Consider the following 22,731-nt stretch of genomic DNA (forward strand, 5'->3'; position numbering starts at 1 on the left):
CAATCCAGTAACCCTTTAGTCCAGGTCGGTATTGTTGTCCAATCCATGCTTTGTGTTGTAAGCTTTTTCCAACTAGATTTCTTTGGCTAGCATTCCTCTTCTTCTTTTTTCCCTTTTCATGGGCAAGAATGAGTGACAAAAACAGAACATGCTACTCTCTTGATATTCAAGGTTTCCTACGTGCAATGGATCTCTTACCATTGTTCAAGTTTGCTTCGAATTGAAATTGCAAGCATCTTATACATGCTATCTATGAACCATGAGTGGTCATTTACATGAAATCAATATTCTGTACTTTAAAAAAACATAGGGAAATATAGCTTAAAAATGCACCGATATCCCAAATTATACGCATATTTTTCACACGTATTTTTATACCTTTAAATGCTTCAAACATGTACAAAAATGTACCACAACATAGAGCATTTCAATAGGAACACGTCGGTACCAAGAACGCGCCGATCGGACCTCATACGCATATTTAATTTAAGGCAAAACAGGAAATTTACGTGCTAAAAAAAATATCGCGAAATTGTCAGCCAGTTGCAAAACAGGAATATTCTCGCGTGAGGGAGGGCAGAACCGAAAAATCACTACAGCCGCTCGCACGCGCCCACACTGCTGACCCTGCACATAATCTTTGGCGCATGGCTTGCACGCACCTACAATTTTTATCTAACAATTGGTCCATCCAACACGGTAACAAAGCAATGAATCTTAAAAGGAAAATTCAATCAATTAAGTATATTGAGTTCTTTCAAGTGTAAAATGATATAAATAAGTTTTGTTCGTTTTGACCCAAGCAATCCCTTCTTCATTGTTTTATTTTTTGACTTTTTCAATTTTTTTAGAGTGATACAATATTGAATACAAATGATTGATATTGACTTTAACCGGAAGTTATGATGTCCCTGACATATTTTACGTATATTTTGGATAAATTAAAGATTATTACTTAATAAATTGTAATATTATTTATATCGCACAGGTTTAATTTGAGTAAATTAATAGAAACCTAACAGGCTAACTAACAGAGTATGAGGAATAATACACTAATTTTGAAGTTAAACTTGTCCAAAATGAAACATTGAAACTACTTCTAGTAAAATGAAAAAGGAAATTTGCTAATATGGACAAATCAAACAAATTTGAGGAATATCGTCCTTTTTGTTTTCAAATATTTCATGTTGTCTTTTGAACTGTCCTTAAAAAATATGGAGAGACTAATAATATGTCAAAACATAAACAGAAAAGCTTTGGCATGACCTTTGCAAGATGAGGATGCGGCCACAATAGATAGACCAAGATTGTTAGGACCACCGCTTCTTCCATATGTATTCATGGACTTTTCAAACTAACATAATCACTAATTTCGTGAGCGAATACTGCAGGTTGCGTTTCCTAGCTTGGAGACATTACGCATCGGGAGTATGGATAGCGTTGAGACAATATGGGACAATCAAGTTGCTACGGAGTCTTTCCGCAAACTAAAGTTGCTCGGTGTTTATAGATGCAATAAGCTAGTGAACATTGTTCCTTCTTACATTCTTGGACGGCTCAAGAGCTTGGAAAGTTTGGAGGTACAATCATGTGATTCGCTTGAAGTTGTTTTCAAACTGCAGCCATTGAGTCCTCTAGATGGATATCCCATTGCTCGTTTCCCGCTAAAAAAGTTGGAGTTATGGGGATTATCAAAGCTAAAGCATGTATGGGATAAGGAACTTCACAGTCAAGTCAAATTCCAGTGTCTCTGTTCCGTTACCATTTCCAGATGCGAGAGCCTCACCTCTCTGTTTCCAGCCTCAGTAGCTAGGGATCTAATGCAACTTGAGGAGTTGAAGATCGATGAATGTGGTGGCCTTGTGGAACTCATCAAGAACGACGGACTAGATCCCAGGGATGCGTTCCCTGAGTTAGCCTCTCTCAAGCTTAAGCGTCTACCAGAGTTGAAGTGCATCTATACAGGAACACATGCTTTACGTTGGCCGGCATTGAAGATCTTGAAGGTGGATGGCTGTAGCAAAGTGGAGATACTTGCTTTGCAACTTGAGAATGAGATGCCACCTCATAAACAACCTCTCTTCTTGATAGAAAAGGTCTGACCCAAGATTTTTTTATTAATTAATTTCTTGCTGCTTCGACGGTAAATTGCGATTGTGATTATAATTGAGTGCAAACGGGAATGTAGGGATTTACGTGAGTGCAAACGTGGGTACAAGAAGTAAAATGTAAAAGATCGGTGATAATGTCTATCGCATGGGGTGCATTTCCTTCCGTCGAATTGCATGAGACTCAACATCTTAAAATGCAGGACTTATACCACAATACACGAACACTCTTTTAACTAAGCTGGTTTTAGATTCTGACTTGACTAATTTCTCAGGGCGCATTCTCAAATCTGCAAGAGTTAAAATTGGATTTATGTGGACGGATGGAGTTATGGCATGGGCATTCTCATGACGGAGAATTCTTCGGCAAGGTTAGAGTTCTCGAGCTTCGTCATTGCTCGAAGGAATCTGCAATATCCACAGGTCGTCTTGTTCGGAGTTTAGCCAACTTGCAAGAGCTGGTTGTACGCAATTCTGATATAGAAGAGCTGAGCGACATTGTGGAAGCCAAAGAAGGCCCAAGGCACGAGCTAAAAGTAATACCACCATTTTCTAGATTTTTTCAACATCTCAAGACTCTAAATGTGTCATTTTGTGATGGGCTATCAAAGATGTTCACGCCGACAATAGCTGGAAATTTGGCGGAACTCACGAAATTGAGGATAAGTAAATGCAAAATGTTGACAGAAGTCATTTGCGACGATGGAGGTGAGGAGGGGCTTGTGGTGGTTTTCAATCAATTGAAGTATATGGAGCTTGATGGGTTGACGGGGCTGAGATGTTTCAGCTCAAGTAAATGCACTTTGATGTTCCCACTCTTGGAAGATGTCATTGTGAGTGGATGTCCTAGCATGAAGTTCTTCTCTGAGGGACCAATAAATACGCCAAAGTTGGAGAGAGTACAAGCATCAACAGAAGTGTGGTTTTGGAAGGAAAACCTCAACATCACCATCCAAAATATGTTTAAAGAAATGGTATGCATCGGTTAGCAAATTCTGTGCAATTATATGGACTTGTTGCGTTTTGCTAGCTAGAAGTTTACATTTAATGATGCTTTTTCTAACAGGCTACTCGTTCTTTGGAGTAAAGTCGACGTGGGCTGTCCCGAGTTCCCGAGCTAATTGGAAAATGGCATGGCGAACTTATTCCCATCAAGCCCTCTTGGCAATTAGAATCACCGGTGGTGGATAAATGTCCATCATTTACTAACGCTATTCCATCCAGATTGATACCTATTTTAAATGAAGTGCAACGATTGCAAGTGCGCGATTGCAAGTCGCTAGAAGAAGTATTCAATCTTGAAGGGCTAGAGGGCGTGCGAAGCACTCGGGTGCTACCTAGTTTAAAATGTCTAGACTTGGTCAATCTGCCAAAGTTGTGGCGACTATGGAACAACCGTCTTCAAGGGACGCCGCGCTTCAATAGGATATTTAGCCTCACCCTTTATAAATGCAGCAACTTGAGACATGCTTTCACTCCATCCATGGCTCGGTGTGTTGCCAATCTATGGCTGATGGAAATAAAGGAGTGTGGTCAAATGGAAGGAGTGATCGCAGAGGAAGAAGGGCAGGGAAGCGCAATGGAGAAGATTACATTCCCGAATCTTAAATGGATGAAGCTGGAATGCTTGCCCAAAATGACTAATTTTCTTTCAGGGAAGAACCGTCCGTTGGAATGCCCTAGATTAGAAAAGCTGGCCATCGCAAGCTGTCCCAAGATGAGAAGCTTAACTTGGCAACCTTTGATGGAGATCGACCACGGCGCTCCTTCACTTTTTACTCCGCAAGTCGGTCTTGTTTTCCTTTATCCAATGCTTTTGATGTTTAAAATTAAACATCTTGTCAAATGGAAGTTGCAATGCGACATCCGCTTTTTTTCTTTCATTTGTTTTTGCCTCCGAAATCCTCAACACGCCACACAATGTCATCAGTCAAGGATAAGAAATTGGTTACCCATTGCAAATTGATTAAACTTAAATTGTAGATAGGTGTCACCACCAACTAAAACTTCATAATTTTAAACCCATTCACAAATTGGATAAACTGAAATCTTCCCAATCACTGAAATCAAAGATAAGAAGTATGAAACTAGTCACCCGATTTTTTGGTAGGGACAAGTGGCAATAGCGTAATTCACGACCAAATGAAAATTCCATACGGGCTCTTAAGTGAACAATTCATAGCAGCTCATACAATCGTTTCATTTTTTTTTTTTTTTGTATTAGAATCTATTTTTGCATAACATGTTTTATTTGTTCACGAAGACTAGTTGCATTTTCCCAAGGATCCTCGTTAGTGTGAGAAACCCGCCTTCAAATTTCTTGTCATGCGAAATTTTTAAGAAAATTGCAAAAGTATTCATGTGTTATTTGAGGTCGTCATTTCGTTCTTTGGATCGTAATTCGGTGAAATGTTCTCCTATCTTTTTTGTGCATGAGTATTAACGGGTGGTACAGGCCGTAAGGTAGCTTATTTTGTCGCACCGCACGCGGCCTTAGTCATCAGTCCATTAAAGTGCAAGCATCAAGCAACCCCTCCTTGATTGTGTCACTAACAAGTTCTAGAATGTTGTGATTTGTGGGAGGAAAGTAAGTTCATAATTCAATGTCATCAAATTTATGGTGTCATTTTTCCAAATATGGCAGGTACAATTTCCTAAGCTTGAGTCGATATTTCTCTCTCACATGGAAAATTTAAGCAAAATATGGATGGATTATCCTCGAGATACTCTCACTTTTGAACATTTACGGAGAGTGAAGGTTGAGAATTGTAAGAGCCTTGAAAATCTGTTTCCGCATTGGGTGGCTGCAAGTCTAAACCGATTGGAGAAAATTCGAGTGGAGTTTTGTGCCATCAAGGAAATAGTCGCATGTGGGGATAACACTCCACACTTCACTACTGGTCAAGCACTTTTCCCGCAATTAACCTCTCTGGTGTTCCATGATATGCCACAACTCGAGAGTTTTTGCCCCGATTTGCCTACTTTGAACCGGCCATTCTTGAAGGAATTGCGAGTGACACATTGTGACAAACCGAACATGTTTCCTTTGGTGGCAACCATGAACAAGTGGCCTGAGGGAGATGATCATCGGGACATTTCAAACCAAGAAACACACTCTTCATTTGAGAAGGTATGACTCCAACTCTTCTCCCTCGGTTTCTACTTTGTTCTTTAAAGCACTTACTAATCTTATGTTCATTGTATATTAATCGTATCATGATACTAACATGGTATCCCTTGCCTGTCGGTTTGTCGATAATACAAGATATTTCTAATATCATAAGTATACTTTTCATTTGGGGACACTTATGAGATATTCCAAGTATAATGTACTTGGGAAGGTCAATGAGAACTTGACACATGGTCCTCTCCATTGTTCTCACTTTTCTCACCATTGAACTTTTCTTCTCTTTTTTATTTTTTACAATCTTTAAAAAACGTACTCTAATTTCATTTCAAAAATAAAAGCATTGGAACCCTAATTCACTGTATTTTTTTTTATTCTTTAATCCACCCGTTATGTTCCACGTCCATTGCATTCTAAGGAAAACTCAAAACCCCCTTACTTATAATTTTTAGACAACGTAAGGAACCCCATATGTTTTAGTAACACTATGAGTGCATCCCGTGACTTAGGTCTGCCTTTTACAACACATGATTTATTGCTGAATCTTGTTGAATTTACTTCTCTCATTGTATCGGCAATTTTGCGGGGCATTTTCACCTTAGAGAGACTTTCATTAGTCGATAAGGATATTCGGATGATACAGAATGGAAAATTTTCTGAGGACATCTTTGGCAAGCCAAAAGCACTAACATTGGCATGTTTTCATGATGAAAATGCCGTCTTTCCTCCCGTATCCCTCTTACAGAGATTTCGGAACCTACAAAGCCTTGAGTTCTTACGTAGTGCTTTTGAAGAATTATTCCCCGATGAAGGGCTTGTTGATGAGGGAAAATGTTTGGTGCTTGAACATTTAAGAGAACTCAAGTTAAGCAAGCTACACAACATAAAGCATGTATGGAGGAAAGACCGTTTATTGTCCAAAATTCTTCTGAGTATTGACAAACTTGAGGTTCGGGAATGTCCCAGTTTGACAACATTATTTCTAGCGGAGATATCCTTTCATAATTTGACGGAGCTAGTGGTGATGGATTCCTCTGGATTGGTACGTCTAGGGACAGCTTCGGCGATTGCAAGTTTGGTGCATCTCACTATGATGACTATAATAGAATGTGAAAGAATGAAAGAAGTAGCGGCAAAAGATGAAAACGAAGAAGGAAAAGTGATTTCGTTTGGGAATCTAAAATGGTTGACGCTCAAAAAAATGCCAAGCCTAGAATGCTTCTCCTCCACCACAAGTTGCGTCTTGAGGTTTCCATCCTTGATAAAGATTGAAGTGGAAGAGTGTCCCAAAATGAACATCTTTTCTAAGGGTAAGCTAAGCACACCAAGACTAAGTCATGCATCGCTGTTCAGATACGAGTACGGGCCGTACCCATGGAACTGGAGGAAGTGGGAGTCGGATGGTGATCTCAATGTGGCCATACAAAGGTTATCGGCATAAACAACCAAACGCGCATGGAATAAGTAAGGCCCAATTAATGCAGCCATTCTCATCCTTTGGTTTTTCTCTTTTCTTCTGCATCATAAGTTCTGAATTTCTTCCTGTTCATGTTCATGTTCTTAAAGCACACGCTCTCTCTCTCTCTCTCTCTCTCTCTCTCTTCAAATTCGACCAACGCACGCCTCTCCAGCTCGCCCATGGAGACGATGCAGACCGGACAATCTACAGAGGAGGCCGCGGCAGCTCGGGACGGCTCTGTTTGCGGATACGAGTCGCCTCCTCCTCCACGATCTCAACCCCCAAGTCTTTCAGGTTTTCCCTTGTCCATTGCATCTCTCTCCTCAGTGTCGCTCGATCGATACTGGCTCACGGAGCAGTATCCGGTCGATTTGAATCCTTGTCGCTGCTGATCCGATTGACTTGGCGTGTATCTGTGGACTGTTATTCTTCGATTGGATTTTGACCTAAGCTTATTAAGGAAATGAAGTTGATTCCGTGAAATCCACGGGATTAGAAACGACATAGTTTCGTTTTGGGGAAGATGTTCTGGCACTGGTGCTTTTCTGTAAGCTTGATGGTGTTAGCATCTACAGATTTCGAATTGGTGCTGATCAGGAAAGGAAAGGCTTCATGGAGAAGGATTGCTGTAGTAAAATCTTGGGACGAAATACGCAAATGATGTGGTCAGATTGTACGATTCTGTTCTGCTCGATTTATTTCGTCTCTCTGCTTGCCTTTTCCAATTAAACTTAGGCTTTGCTGTTTAGATGAATATTGATGTCATTAGTCAATCTAGGAGAGTGTTTGTATCTGCTCTGCATCTTGCGGGTCTGCATATGTAAACATACCATTTAATAGTCGAGTTAAATAGGAGCTGGACTTTCGTCAGAAAGGTGGATCTTAGGAATTCTAGTGGTATTATTCCGTTAGTTTTCACAATTGGAATGGTTGTCGCCTCCCGAATCGTACGACTGAACACAAAAAGAATTACAAGAAGTAAGGATAGACAGCTTAAAAGTTTTAGTATAGAAAGTTGGAGTTGATCGAGTAATTTCCATTCCGAATGAATTTTGAATTGACACGGATCAACTGCCCACGAAAATATTTGTTGAGACAACTGAAATGACTGAGCAATCGGTGCCTTCTTCCTAAAATGTCAAAAACTCAAAGCATGTCATTCTGTTGTGATACAATCTTACTTTTTTGTTAAATCTTTATGATATTGATTTCAGGAAGTCAGTCGTTTACATATTGGATTGAATTGTGTAAGGACTCTTCAAGTTGATCCTCTGGCAGATTCTGCAAAAGCTCTCTCATCTGAATGTAACTTTGACATACAGGTGATCCTACTGTTTCTGTTTTTGTGGTGCTTACTGGATGTGGCGATTTAAAGGTTGTTGCTAAGAGTCCTGGTCACACTAGTCTGCATTGTTTCATGTGCTTCAATACCATTTGGTTGGAGTTTGATAAAGACTCTATAAATCAAATAGGTTCCTCGTGTAAAATAGTTTTCTTGATAGTATGAAACTTGTCTTCTTAGCACATTCCTGCTTGGAGCTTATGGCGAATCTGAGTGTGTGCATAAGAAATACTTGCTTGTCATCGGTGAGAGGACTGAACATCCTAAAAGGACTGAACAAGCTTTTTGGCGTACTTCTCTCTAGGGCAATCAGTTTCAATGCCTCATGTTCGTTTTGGCAACCATGGCAGACAAAGTTGCTTAACTCCACCCAACAAACACTCAATTTATGATTGCCTTAATCTAATGTCACCTCAATAGCCTCTGAAGCAAGTTCCTCCAGCATTGCTCAGGCCTGCAAATGAAAGTTCAGGCCAACAATTGTTTGGAAGTTCTCTGAGGGACATGAGGAAAGACCTTCCGATGTGTGCTCCTTGTTCTCTCTGCAAAGGGGCATAGGGAGCTTCTATTTATAACTCGGTAATCATTCATGCCTGTGATAGATAAAAGAGTTTGGACCAACTAATATTATGTCACTGAGATTCATACATATGGTCCTAACTGGGGAAATATTTGTTTAAAAGCAATGAATTGCAAAGATCTGGTCCAGATGTCCTTTGGCAATGTTGAGAACTTATCACTAGGGAGGTCTTGAAGAGCATAGTCCTGGAAATGAGCTATTCTGAAATCTGTTTTAGCATAGATTCTTGGTTCTGAGTTTTTCTATGAGATGGAAGGTGTGAGAAAGTCTGACTAGCATAGTCTTGTGCCATGTTGGGATTCTGTGGAGTTGGCGAGCCAACGGATAGAGTAACGTCCAAAGTTTGATGTTGTCGAACCATTGTAGTTGATTAAACTTGCTATCGTTGAAGCTAAGAAGTACTCTTACATATTCTTTGTGGCAGTCTATTTGGTAGTTATTTGCTCTTATTGAAAAACATTACTGCAGTTCTTGGCAGAATCCTTTGATTTTTATTCATTCTGACCAGTTTTGTGGAGTTGATCAATTTATTCTGATTTTCTTTCAGGCATTTCACTTTACGGCAGACAAGGAGTGATTAAGAGAACCAGGAGTTGTCAGAGTTGGGCTTATTCAAAACTCTATAGTTCTTCCCACAGCTGCTTCCTTTCTGGATCACAAGAGAACGAAAGATGCTGCCAGTGCTTCAGCAGTGAACATCTTATGCTTGCATGTTAGTCACGCCATGCAGTGAGCTGTACATTTTTTGGTTTCTCCTTTTGGACTTGAAAGACTGAAATTCAACTACTGAACTAATTTGCAATCTAGGAAGCATGGATGATGCCATTTGCCTTTTGCACAGGAGAAAAGAGGCGGCGTGAGAACATGTTCATTGTCAATCCTATCCTTGAGAGGGTTCGCTGTCGTTGCCAACAGTTCATTGATCGGGTAGGAACAGAATCATTTTCCAATCTGTTCACATCAGGCGACGGGAAGCCACAGCAAGCCTATTTCGGGCACTTTTATGGATCCAGTCACTTTTCAGCTCCAATCTTCGTGCACACGCCTCTACAGAAATGGATCGGTGGTCTAAGACATGGATTTGAACCTCTGCAAGCAGCTGAAAGACAAGTGGGGGCTCGGGATGATTGCTGAGTACGATCTCTATGCGGATATGCTCGCTCGGTATCTAATCCCTTGCTGCGTAAGAAGTCCTCTTAAGTTCTTGATTTACAACACTGTACACTCAGGGTTGACATTATCTGATCGTCGTTCATGTTCAATCAACGTGTTTCCATGAAATCCAAGGACACGATAGTTCAATCAAAATTTATAGCTCAATCATCATGCCTACTCAAATCTTGCATAAAAAAAATCTTGACATTTAGCTTAATGTACAATTAAGCTCTAAAATTTGAAAAAGTGCGATTAAGCCATAAACAATTTGAATCAGGCGTGTCAAATGCTTCCTAATGACCACTCAACGAGATTTGCTAATGTCACATGCTTCAATTTTCTAATAGGTATTTAATCATCAATACGCAAGCAGATTCAGATTAAAGCCTATTGATCACTTACTGAAATAATCGAGGATGAATATCAAAAGCCAGCATTGACATTGAAGGAGGAAGTTCCATAAAAAGAACGGTCCCTCACCTTTTTAGCTTACGACTGGAGGTGGAGTTTGGCCTCACGCCTCAGTCTGCCCAGTCCCCATCACCTTGTGAACTAATTCTATGGATTTCAATCTCAGTACCTCTAACACTGTTCTTGATACATTTTCGATCGACTAACAGACTGTCCAAACTGATGAAGGAGCAAAGCTTCAGCGACATGATTCGGAGTGTCCGTCAATCTTATCCTATAAGTGATTATGCTCTCTGCCTGACTAATTCAAGTAGGATGGAAAATTCCAAACACGAGGTGAACCCTGGCATGCTGTCTCCTCGTAGTTCTTCTTGTCAGCGTTCGCAGGCAACTACATCTCCCGAAGCAGGCAACAAGTCCAAGTTGCAGAATCCTTTATTCACAGTAGTCAATTGATCACATAACTTATTGAAGCAAAATGTGGTAAGAAGAGATCCTGAGATAATAGTGCTCGTGCAGAATTTGGTGTGGTTAACTTGTGTTAATTATCATACCTTTTGCGTTCTTACCCATAGATCATTTGCTGATCAAAAATCGAACCCCGCAGTTTCTTAAGGGGCGCATCAATGGAAGCATGCAAGCCGCAACTCTTAAATGTTCGGATGGGTCATGACCACTGAAGCTCCTGTACTACACACAACATGGCTCGGGAACTTCTCTAAAGAAGGAGATGTCCGCATGTTCAAGCTTTTAGAATTGATGCTATTGAACTCAATGTCTCCCTTTTCGGAAGGAATGTTAAGAATTAGGCGTAAACTTTGGTATGCCTACAAAAAAATTTGTGGTCTGCTATGTTTTGTTTAGTGAATCAGATCAAAGAAAGCAAACGTTTCTGCTTCAAGTGATCGAATGGTAATAAAATTTCCAGAGGTTTTTTAGAGACTAGTGAAAATTAGTCGGGGAAATTGCATTTTCCAAAATTCCGATCTCTCTGCATGTTTGCTGTCTTTATTCGACAAAGTATAAATCGAACTCGTCCACAGCATGGGATCGATAAAATAAAAGGTCATAAGCAATCCTTATCTCATACCAATATGCAGAGTTGATCAAGAACTGAACGGAGATTTGAGAATATTTCTTAAAGTAATTTCTTTTACCCTTGAGGTGGTCTTATAAAAGGAAAGAAAGAATGGCCCCGCACCAACTCTGTTGTCTAGAAAAGTTCGATGATGGAGTGATTCTTTATACTAATTAGATCTCATCTCCTTAAGATGATAATTTCATGCTCTGCTCTAGTCCTCAGCCGCCTCCGGTTGTCCTACAAACTCTATACAATCTCCGAAACAATCACTCAAATTCATTCCGGGCCCTGAGAATATGCATGGGGCAGAGTACTCTTCGCGGGTTCATCAAGATACATATTCGGGAAAACAAACAAGTTGCGACCTCTTAGATATTTAGAAAGATCGTGGCCGGTGAAGCTAAGGAGCTATCCAAACGAGCATGTGGCGCTCTCCTTTGCTGGTCGGCGAGCATTTGCCGCCATTGATGGAGACAATGTCGTAGTGTTCAAAATCTCAATTTCCGGGGCTCAAGTTTGAATCTAAATTCTTCTTAAAAAACTAACTACTTGACTTAAATCTAGATCTACAGTCATTTACAAATATGGCAATTTTTCTAATTCCCTATCTACTTTACTCTGCTAAATATTAGAATCTGATGGACAATTCTGAGCATGGCTCTACTAATATGACGAAAAGAGTGATCTCGAATAATCTACCTACTAATTCGTCATGAGCTAGACCTGATATTCTCGATGGGCCAAACCCATCTTAAGAAAGCAAGGACACAACAATGCTTTTAGGCTCGTCAATATAGGTAGATCGAGGTTCAATATGAGCATTTAATACACCAATGACAAAAACCTTTATACGCATTTTGTTGCTTAATAGTAGGAAATTATAGGATGATTTCTTGTAACCCCAAATAGGATTAGCGAGTTATTTAGTCCTTCGAATTCATTAAACGATGTCTTTAACCATTATATGTAACCATCCGTAAATAGTTACAAAAACCTATACATTTCTTGTAAACTTCTCTCAATCAATTATAGAACTCAACGTCTTTTTATAATTTTATTGATCTTTACTTTGCTATGATTTATCTTTCCTTGCATTTACATGGCTAGCCACGATTGCGTCTAATCTCCATATCTTTAAGTTTCTTGTCATTTACGTTCCTGCCCCCTTTATAACCTTTGTTGATTCATATTGATTCATCCATATTCTCGAAGGATCTAATAAAAGGAATTGAACAAGTCGTCGGAATCTCAATGGTGAGTAAGCTAGCCCACTTAGTCCCCATCGAAGTCAATTAGTTATTCTTGTGGTCGTGAGCTATTTTAGCCTATTTGTTAGGAAGTTTTTTATTGTATAGTATGCTTCCTAGTATAGAATCCTTCCTATTGTATATCCCCTAATTAGGGTTATCGGATGTTCTATATATATATGATAAGATTGAGTATTGTAAATGTACAAAAAAAAAATATTCATTGAATGAAAGGAGAGTTTTTTCTCTTCATGGTATCAGAGCCCTAGGGTTTGATCCTTTGGGTACTGTGCGTCAATCATCGACTACGGCGGTCAACTTCGTCCCGTCCGATCTACTTTGGACCCGATCTCATGGCCAACAAACAGCCGATTGTTCCAACCGACCAAGCAAATGCTAGTGCCTCTGCTACTGACATTCTGGCAGACTTGACCGCCGCGATGAAGCGGCTCTTGACCCAACGAGCCGCACCGCCGCTCGTTGAACCTCCCGTCGCACCTATTGCTGTTAAGCTTGATGGAAAAAATTATGGCGTATGGTCCCAGGTTGTTGAGATGTATGTCTCGGGCAAAGACAAACCGGGCTATTTGAATGGTGGTTCTCCCGAGCCCCCTCCTACCGATCCGTTTTTTCGACAATGGAAGATCGATGATTCTACGGTGAAAGGTTGGCTTATCAATTCTATGGATCCAGCCTTGATACCAAACTTCATTCGGTTTCCTACTGCTAAAGCCGTATGGGATTACGTGGCAACGACCTTTTTTGATGGATCCGACACCTCCCAAATCTATGATCTTAAGAGGCAGATATCTCAATTGAAGCAAGGCGGTGGACCCATCGAGAAATATTACAATGATCTTCAAGGGCTCCGGCGTGAGATTGATTTTCGACGTCCTAATCCTATGCAATTCCCGGCCGATATTCTAAGGTACAATGCCATTGTTAATGAAGATCGAGTTTATATTTTTTTGGACGGTCTCGATGACCGCTTGGATAATGTTCGTGCTGATGTTCTGAAGATGGATCCATTCCCCACTATTGAGCAAGCTTATGCTCGGGTCGAGCGAGAGGATATGCGCCAATCTGTCATGTTATCCACTCCCGTCGGGGTTACCTCTGGTTCCGTCATGGTGTTGCAGCGAGGCAAGGGTGATCCGCATCTCCAGTTAGTGCCTTCTGCCCCGAGAGCTCGCCCTAGACCTGGTATGCCAATTCAATCCGAGGGGTGCTCTCACCGTGGGAATCCTAAACATACAGCAGCATCTTGTTTTAAACCGCATGGTTATCCGGACTGGTGGGATGATTTTCAGACCAAGAAGAAGAAACAAGGCTCACGAAGGGGGCGGAATGGAGAGCAAGCCTCCTTAGTGACTAGCGGCTTGGCATTAATTCCCATGGAGCCCGAATCTGCTAATGCCAAATCTCCCGAAGGTAATTATGGGTTTGTCTTTGCTAATGGACGTGGTGCTGATCGGCATGGGTGGATAATTAATTCTGGCGCCACCGATCACATGACTCTGGAATCTGGTGACCTTCTTACATCTACTACACCACGTCGAGATCATATTTACAATGCCAATGGGCATAGCTTTCCTGTGACGGCCGGCGGGCGTGTAGCTGTCACGCCTTCTCTCTCTCTATCTCATACCCGACTTGTTCCTACATTGTCTAATCGTCACATTATCGGTTGAACGACTTACTAGTGAGTTAAAGCTGTATGTGCTTATGTACCCGATTTTTGCCCTGTTTGAGGACATTCTCACGAAGGAGATTATTGGGCGTGGTACTAAGAGGGAGGGGCTGTACTTCATGGATGAAATTACTTCTGGACGAACCTGTCATTCTCGTGGACAGTTAGCTCAAGAGAAGGAACTTTGGTTATGGCATCGTCGTTTAGGTCACCCATCCTTTGGGTATTTACGACATTTATTTCCCAAGTTATTTCATGGTCTATCAAACTCTAGTTTTGAGTGTGATACATGTATTTTGGCAAAAAGCCATCGTACCTGTTTTCCTCCCGGTTCGAATATCGGTTCCATTCCTTTTTCCTTAATTCATTCCGATGTATGGGGTGCGTCTCCTATTACTGCTGTATCCGGGTTTCGATGGTTTATCATCTTTGTTGACGATTGCACACGTATGACTTGGCTATATTTGATGAAACATAAGAATGAGGCTGAAGCTATCTTTCGGACTTTCCACCGTATGATTCAAACTCGGTTTGGGGCCAAACTTCGGGTTCTCCGGTTCGATAATGGTGGTGAATACTTAAGTAAACCTCTTGCGGCTTATTTTCGGGAAAATGGTTTGATACATGAAACTTCTTGCCCTCGGACTCCTCGGCGGAATGGTGTTGCTGAGCGCAAGAATCGCCATCTTCTTGAAACCACTCGAGCACTGTTGGAGGGTGGCCATGTTCCCCATCGTTTTTGGGATTCTGCTGTAGTTACAAATGCTTATTTGTTAAATCGCATGCCTTCCCGCATTCTGAGCTATCGTACGCCAATGCAATCGCTTGCCGCCCATGTGTCTCTTCCTTCGGTTCTTACATTGCCTCCTAAGGTGTTTGGGTGTGTTGCTTATGTCCATCTTCACAAAAATCAGCGGACCAAACTTGACCCTTGTGCGATCAAATGTGTGTTTCTTGGCTATGGCCCTTCTTAGAAAGGGTATTAGTGCTATGATCTTGCCGGGAAGCGCACGTATGTCACCATGGATGTAACATTTATCGAGACGGAGTCTTTTTTTCCTTCCCCCCAGTGTCCTGTTCGGGGGGAGACCGGATGTAGAACCAGACATTGGTGGGAGGTTGGGACCTGCAGAGTGACGGATGGGTGCGCACGGCCGCACGATTCCGAGGCTGAAGATTTTGAACTACCGCCTCACGTAAGTGAGATAAGCGCACGGCCGGGCGGCACAGTGGCAGTGGCAACCGAGCTACAACCGATTGGGTCCGAACGAGTGTCAACCGATTCACGGCTACAACAGCCTCCCTCATCTTTGCCCTCTTCGCCCTCTTCAGTACCACTCCAAGCTCCCGAGAATGTACCCGAGGTAAGTACTTCCATCGTACTTGATTCTTTTAAAGATACTTCTTTTGAAGATACTAATGTGCTTACTAGTTATAAGCTACCCGATAGGCATAATAGGGGTAAACCACCGAATCGATATTCTCCGGATATAGAGAACCGTCGATCTCGATACCCTATTGCGGACTATGTGTCTATCAAGAAGCTGTCCACACCACTACAAGTCTTCGTGTCCACGGTTTCCTCGGTTCAAGTTCCAAACAGAGTCGAAGAAGCCATGAAGGATCCGAAATGGCTTCAAGCGATGGAGGCAGAGATGGAGGCGTTGGAGAAAAATCGAACCCGGAAACTTGTGGAACTACCAAAGGATAAAAAGCCGGTTGGATGTAGGTGGGTGTTTACAGTCAAACATAAGGCAGATGGCACTATTGAGAGGTATAAGGCGCGACTGGTAGCTAAAGGGTACACACAGACTTATGGGGTGGATTATCGGGAAACATTCTCTCCGGTTGCGAAGTTAGATACTATAAGAGTGTTGTTATCTCCGGCTGCAAACTTGGACTGGCCTTTGCATCAATTTGATGTGAAGAATGCATTCCTCCATGGAGATTTGGAGGAGGAGATCTATATGGAGCTTCCACCTGGATACAGATGCGCAGATCAGCCGAACATGGTTTGTAAGTTGGAAAGGTCATTGTATGGGTTGAAGCAGTCCCCTCGTGCATGGTTCGGTCGCTTTAGCTCGCCTATGAAAAGGTATGGATACTCCCAAAGTAATTCAGATCACACTTTGTTCTTAAAAGGTGCTCAAGGAAGAATAACGGCTCTTATCATATATGTAGACGATATGATTATTACGAGCAATGATAGTGCGGAGATTATGAGACTGCAGGAATTATTATCTAGGGAGTTTGAGATGTAGAACTTGGGAGGTCTGAAATATTTCCTCGGAATCGAGGTTGCTAGGTCGAAAGAAGGGATTTACTTGTCTCAACGGAAGTATGTTCTTGATCTTTTGACTGAAGTTGGCATGCTTGATTGCAAGCCTGCAGACACTCCTATGGTACAAAACCGTAAGCTTGGAGAGTACCCCGATCAGACGCCTACTAATAAAGAGAAATACCAAAGGTTAGTAGGCCGATTGATTTACTTATCACATACACGTCTTGATATTGCTCATGCAGTAAGTGTGGTGAGTCGGTTCATGCATACACCTAGTGAGGATCATATGAGTGCTGTGTTGCACATCATTCGATATTTGAAGTCAGCCCCAGGAAAGGGATTGCTATTTGCAAAGAATGGCCACCTTGAAGTAGAGGGTTACACGGATGCAGATTGGGCTGGAAGTGTGACAGATAGGAGGTCTACATCGGGGTATCTTACATTTGTGGGAGGCAACCTTGTTACGTGGAGAAGTAAGAAACAAAAGGTTGTAGCTCGATCTAGTATAGAAGCTGAATTCAGAGGTGTAGCAAATGGGTTATGCGAACTTCTATGGCTTCGGAAGTTGCTAACCGAGCTCGGGTATCCACCAGGTTTGGAAATCAAATTGTTCTGTGATAATAAAGCAGCCATAAACATTGCTCATAATCCAGTTCAACATGATAGAACCAAACATGTGGAGGTTGACAGACATTTCATCAAAGAGAATTTGGATGCAAAAGTGATCCAGTTACCATTTGTCAAGTCCGAAGACCGGTTAGGTGATATATTGACAAAGGCTGTATCAAGTAGAGAATTCCATTGCTCACTTATCAAGTTGGGTATCAAAGACATCTTTGCACCCACTTGAGGGGGAGTGTGGTCGTGAGCTATTTTAGCCTATTTGTTAGAAAGTTTTTTATTGTATAGTATGCTTCCTATTGTATATCCCCTAATTAGGGTTATCGGATGTCATATATATATATATATATATATATATATATATATATATGATAGGATTGAGTATTGTAAATGTACAAAAAAAAAATTCATTGAATGAAAGGAGAGTTTTTTCTCTTCAATTCTTGGTCTAATTTCGATCAACTCCCACGTCGTCCCACTTTTGATGCCTTCGATTCCCCATGCGTTCTTCTTAACGAGCTTTCTACATATCATTGAATTTTCTTCGTCGTAATGATGAGCTAATCTGGTTGTTGCCACTCGTATTACGTAACATGAACAGACTTTCCCGAGGTAGTTGTCCCGCAATCCCAGGAATGAATGTCTTCTTCAAATAAATGCTTCATCTTATTAAATTGGCTCACATAAAGCCCCCACGGAACTATGCTATATTTAGATTGTTACACAACTTGTGCTCGAGGGATGACTTCTCGCGTCCAAAGAGAAGATGAACAAAGACCGGCGAAGTTTTGCACCGTAGACACCTAATTTCTTCAAGATCATACCCTCTCACGCACTTCACACTAGAAGTCTTGTAAGTTCTTTTGTTTAAACATTCTTTTGCATTTACCAAGGCTTGGAAGGACGACGCGTTCTACGCGCTAGCCTTTTCTTTCGAGTCGGTTCGTGTTAAAACAGATCCGGCACCGCTTGTTTATGAGAAACTAGGGTATTCCGAAGATGTTTATGAGAAAGTATGGCAAGTATCTTCCCGAAACGGTGCCTTTGAGAGTTCCGAACGGTGGAAGTTGGAGGGTGGAATTGGAAAAATGGGATGATATGGATTGGTTATCAAAGGGATGGAAGGAATTTGCGGAGCATTACTCAATTTGTGAGGGCCACTTCTTAGTCTTCAAGTACGTCGGGGACTTGGATTTTCATGTGCTCATATTTGACAAAAGCACAATGGAGATAGATTATTCGCTAATGAATGCTAATGACGGCAAGAAATCGAACCTCGACACTGTCAAATTTGTCCCGCCTAAAATGGGAGATGTTAATGATCACTGTAATCTCGGACTAGGTTCCAAATCGAAAGGCTTCCAAACCGATCAAGAACCGAAGCTTTTAGCACATGATGAAAAAGGTGTGTGAATCTCAGCCTATTAGTAATGCATGTGCTTTGTCTCGTTTTTTTCTTACGTTCTCTGCCCGATCGATTCGGAGCGGATGGAAAGTTCCAAACATAAGGTGTGCCCTGCCATGCTGGCTTCTTGTACCTTCACTTCTAAACGTTCGTGGATAACTACGGCTCTCAAAGAAGCTAACAAATACGAGCTGCAGTATCCTTCCTTCATAGTAGTTATCCTGTTATAATATATCTCGAATTTGAACCCGGAGTCAAAATCTGAATATTTTGAATTGGATACTTCCTATTTGAAATTGGAGTCCACGCAGAAAATAAACATAAAAGGAAAGTGCAATTGGATTCAGCTAAGGAATTTTTTATTGGATGCACTTTGATATACGGTTTTGATCTTGGCTTTCAATTGGAAAGTCCAAGCGGACTTTGTTTTCTTTGAAGTTTGACTTGGTCAATAAAAGATAAGAAGAAAAGGAAGATACGGATCCTTGCAGAAGTCAATCTCGGTACATATATATTATAATATGTACTTGTGATTTGAAGGGAGACACGAGAAAAAAAACGTGAAGTCTTCAAGAAGCGCTCGCGACGAGTTCGCGCAAGAGGTTAACTTCGTCGTGGATTCCGTCCGTGGAATTGCTTGAATAACTTTGTGTCCTAGTCGAGAAATTCTTACGGTAAGAATTTGTATTTTAATTCATTTGCGAGATTGAGAGATTATTTTATTAGGAATTGGAAGTTAAACATTGTGTACGTTATTGGATGTAATTGGGCTGAGAAACACCGAGAGTGTTTGAGTTACTCGAGTTTGGTCTGTAATCTCCGTATATCACTTGATCTATAGTGGAATTCGTTGCTGCTTTTCCCGTGGATGTAGGTCTCTACGATTGAACCATATACATCTGGTGTCCGATTTATTTTCTTGTTCTGTCTATTTTATCATTCGATCACTTGTTTCGCGCAATAATTGTTATCAAAGCTAGGCTTATCGAGTTGAAGCAAATCGATGGCGATAGAATAAGTAAAAGTGAAAATCGACAAATTTGAGGGGAAGAACTTTAGTTTTCGGAAGATGCAGATTGAAGACTATTTATACCGGATGAAGCTGGACTTGTCCCTGTTTGGGGAGAAACCGTAAACGAGGAAGCAAGCCGATTGGGAATTGCTGGATAAACGAGTGTTCGGTGTTATTCGACCGACGTTGGCTCGTAACGTTGCGTTTAATATCGTCAAAGAGAAGACCACTACGGGTTTGATGAAAGCCATGTCGGATATGTACGAGAAGCCCCGTATGATCAACAAAGTCTATTTGATGCGACGTTTATTTAATTTGAAGATGAGCGAAGGTGTGCTCATTGCTAACCACATCAATGAATTCAATGTGATTGTTAGTCAATTGAGTTCAGTTGATATTGACTTTGAAGATGAGGTATGTGCTTTGATTCTATTATCCCCATTGCCCGATAGTTGGAATACTACCGTTACTACTGTTAGTAATTCCTCCGGGTCAACAAGTTTGACGTTTGATGATATTTGAGATTTGATTTTAAGTGAGGACAATCGTAGAAGAGAATCTGACGAATATGTATCTCTTGCTTTAGTTTGTGAAAATAGAAGAAGAATTGATATTCGTGGTAGCAGAAGTAGTATGAACTCGAATAGACGTAGTCGACCTAGGACTAGTGATGCTGTTTGTTGGAATTATGGCAAGAGATGGCATCTTAGAAGGAATTGTTTTAAGTTGAAAAATGAAACAGGCAAGGGAATTAGAGTTGAATCTGCAGATGATATTGCAGCTATAGCCGATAATTCTGATGGTGTCGATAGGGTCTTGTCTGTCACCGAGAATTCATCATTTGACAGATGAATTATGGATTCTGGTTATTCTTTTTATGCTACACCAAACAGGAAGCGGTTTGCTACTTATCGCTGCACGGATAGTAATAAAGTGCAATTGGGGAACAATGTTGAATACGATGTTGTGGGAGTTGGTGATGTTAAAATTAGGATGTATGATGGTATTGTGAGGATATTGACTGGAGTAAGACACGTTCCGGAATTGAAAAAGAACTTAATTTCCTTGGGTGCCCTAGATTCAGTTGGATGCAGGTATTCTTCACAAGGGGGAGTTCTGAAGGTTGTTCGAGATGCTCTAGTGATAATGAAAGGAATCAAGCATGGTGGCATGTATGAACTTCAATGTGAGACATTGATAGGTTTAGCGATCACTAACGCTTCGTTTGTCTCGCAGAAAACATCTTTCAGAAAAATATTATCCTCATTGTCCTGCGTTTGGGGCATGAGAAATGAACGATCAAAGAAAAAAAAAATTCGGCCTATAGAAAATGTGTTTTTAAATTAGGGAAAATTATTTCCTTTCCAAACATTGGACATTACCTTCTGTTTGATTTTTAGGTTTCAACCAAACACAAGAAAATATGGTTATTTTTCTACAAAATGATTTCCTGAAAAAATATTTTTCAAAATTTTTGCGTTCTTCGTGAAATAAATGAAGCCTATCCGTAGTTTCTTTCCAAACATAGAATCGCCTCCATAATTGATAAGTACTAACTATATAGTTGAAAAGATTCCGATTACCATCAATTGTTTTTTTTTTTCTAGAGAATGAATTAAGTAGCCCTTTTATTTATGTATTTTTTTTTCAGGCTTTTCTTTATGTATTAGATAAGTCAATTTCCAGCAATCTCTTTAAGTCAAAACTAATCAGAGTTAACTTCTTCTTCTTCTTCTTATTCTTCTTTTTCCATTCCACAATTCTGGACGACGATGATAACAAAGAAAGGGGAGTGTCGTTCATGTAGGTAATTCCGCTCTCCGATCTCAACGGCATCGTCTTGAGATGCGGGGACTTGTCAAAGGCGCGAGCGGTGGAGTGAAGAGATGGATATTAAGATTGAAATTGAGATTGAGATTATATAGAGGTGTTGAAATTTTAATATCGAGAAATTCTACTAACCTCTATCGATGTTCCATTACAGAATTTACCCAAAAACTTCATTGAATCTCCAAAGCGTCCTCCACGAATCTTCAAATTCACGACAGTCCGAATACAATCACGTGCGGAAAGTATTCTTGTTTCACAATATCAATGCAAATCGATTCTCAAAGTAACGATGAATTGTCTTTCGTTGGTTTTATGGTTCTTGAGAGAGGGAGAGAGGGAAGGAGAGAAAAACGTATGTTCGTCTCTTTTGGTTTTCTAATCTAACATTAGTTTTCTCATCTTCTATCTTTGTGCTCCTTCACATCTTACCTATAAGAAGATAAGAAGGCAACATTTTGAAAAAGCACATGTTCGTGGGGTCCTCTCAAATGCACCCTTTAATGGACGTATCAAATATATCTCTTCATGGACGTATTATTACATCTCCCACTCGGACATGAAGGGCTTGATAATACTTTATTAAGAATATAAGGCAATTAACATCGTCTACTTTGGAATCAATTTATACTTGCAAATACGTCATGCGACCAATGAGTACACCGCACTTGGGAGCTCGGTTACGCACTTGTTAGGAATACATAATAGCTACAACCTCAAAAAAAAAAAAAATGATGTCTCACAGTAGCCCAGGCATATTTTTGTTACATCGGTCTAAGTATACCTAACCCTTAAAGGCTATACTTGACATTCTTTAATCCACCATGTATTTGCAATTATATCCGCACACACAATAAGCGATATAATTAGTCGACCAGTAAATACATGTGATAGTTGAAAAACAACAATACTCTTCCCGCACACTCATGTCTCTCTCCATTTCGTAACAACTACTTTCCTAGACACGTCCCATAAAACCATAATAATTTTCATAACCGTCGGTAACATGCTAAAGTAGCAACATTAATCTGTTACTTTGAGCACATAGTCAGAAGTAACATAGGGTACAAATTAAGGTAATCAATTCATGAATTACCTCAAGGACTCACACGATGAGTAAGTAGGGATAATTATACTCATCTTCTTTATTGGTCGAATAAAGCACATGTAGTATCAATTACATGCTATAGTGGATTTCTCTTTTCACAAGAGCATATGTCATTTATCAAATATATCCACTACACGGATCTTAACCTAAACAAAGTCACATGCTTTTCATGTACGTATGTTTAGCCCGAGTGCTATATCGGCTCGCTCTCTACAGCGCTCAATTAAGCACTCGCATCCGGCTTCCATGAGGCATTCATGATTGTGGGAGTATCATG

The 22,731-nt window shown here is 40.7% G+C and overlaps 1 protein-coding gene and 2 long non-coding RNA genes across 3 annotated transcripts in view; 2 read left to right on the forward strand and 1 right to left on the reverse strand.

Moving 5' to 3' along the window:
* LOC125315325 overlaps positions 1–22,731 on the forward strand; it is a 213,988-nt gene that overhangs the window by 6,549 nt on the left and 184,708 nt on the right. The window lies entirely within an intron of this gene.
* Positions 3,200–20,946, reverse strand: LOC125315152. Its single transcript, XR_007198506.1, has 3 exons — positions 20,935–20,946; positions 14,164–14,169; positions 3,200–3,340 (listed from the first exon to the last, which is right to left on the reverse strand). It is a non-coding gene; the product is annotated as an uncharacterized LOC125315152 (long non-coding RNA).
* The window catches only part of LOC115730424, a 94,481-nt gene continuing 78,701 nt past the window's right edge, over positions 6,952–22,731 (forward strand). Inside the window, exons 1-2 of the long non-coding RNA XR_007198495.1 lie at positions 6,952–6,988; positions 7,909–8,016. This is a non-coding gene — a long non-coding RNA (uncharacterized LOC115730424). The remainder of the gene's footprint in view (positions 6,989–7,908; positions 8,017–22,731) is intronic.

The sequence above is a fragment of the Rhodamnia argentea genome, chromosome 5 (genome assembly GCF_020921035.1).
Source record: "Rhodamnia argentea isolate NSW1041297 chromosome 5, ASM2092103v1, whole genome shotgun sequence".
NCBI lineage: Eukaryota > Viridiplantae > Streptophyta > Magnoliopsida > Myrtales > Myrtaceae > Rhodamnia > Rhodamnia argentea.